This window comes from Galeopterus variegatus, unplaced genomic scaffold (assembly GCF_000696425.1).
Source record: "Galeopterus variegatus unplaced genomic scaffold, G_variegatus-3.0.2 Scaffold164947, whole genome shotgun sequence".
Classification (NCBI taxonomy): domain Eukaryota; kingdom Metazoa; phylum Chordata; class Mammalia; order Dermoptera; family Cynocephalidae; genus Galeopterus; species Galeopterus variegatus.
In genome coordinates this window covers 1-532 of record NW_007891058.1, presented here as the reverse complement: position 1 = coordinate 532, position 532 = coordinate 1, and the positions used below count along the sequence as shown (strand labels likewise).

The 532-nt window shown below is 36.3% G+C and overlaps 1 non-coding gene across 1 annotated transcript; it reads right to left on the bottom strand.

The window, feature by feature from the left end:
* Positions 1–66: 66 nt before the first annotated feature.
* TRNAI-GAU lies at positions 67–141 on the bottom strand. The gene has a single exon. It is a non-coding gene; the product is annotated as a tRNA-Ile (tRNA).
* Between the last annotated feature and the right edge of the window lie 391 nt (positions 142–532).

The following is a 532-nucleotide window of genomic DNA, read 5'->3' as shown; positions in this document are numbered from 1 at the left end:
CTTTTTGGGGGGGCTTTTCCCCCTAATTTTTTTTTTTTTTTTTTTTTTTTTTTTTTTTTTGTCAGCTGGCTGGTTCAGGGACCCGAACCCTTGACCTTGGTGTTATCAACACCACGCTCTAACCAATTGAGCTAACCAGCCAGCTCCGCCTAATATTTTAATGTATTAAAAGGAGAGGAGGGATATAAGACATATTAGGGAGATAAAATGAAAAGGATCTAATGAAGAGAAAAAAAAAGCAAAATCTGAATTTTTAATCACACACTGGGAGAATACAGAAATTGAAAAGGATAATGGAAAAAGACAGCATGGAACCAAGAGGAAAGGCTAGCTTTCTGAACAAACACAGGAATAATAAAAAAGTGATGAAGTTATAGAAATAGAAAATTCTGGAAGAAAGCACAGAAGAGCAAAGTTGTACAGACAACTTCAGCAGGCAGTAGGAGGAATTAAGGAGTAGAGAAACAAAAAAGAAAGTAGATAGCATTGAGGAACAGATAAACAGTAAAAACTGTGTGGAAGTGGCAAGGGT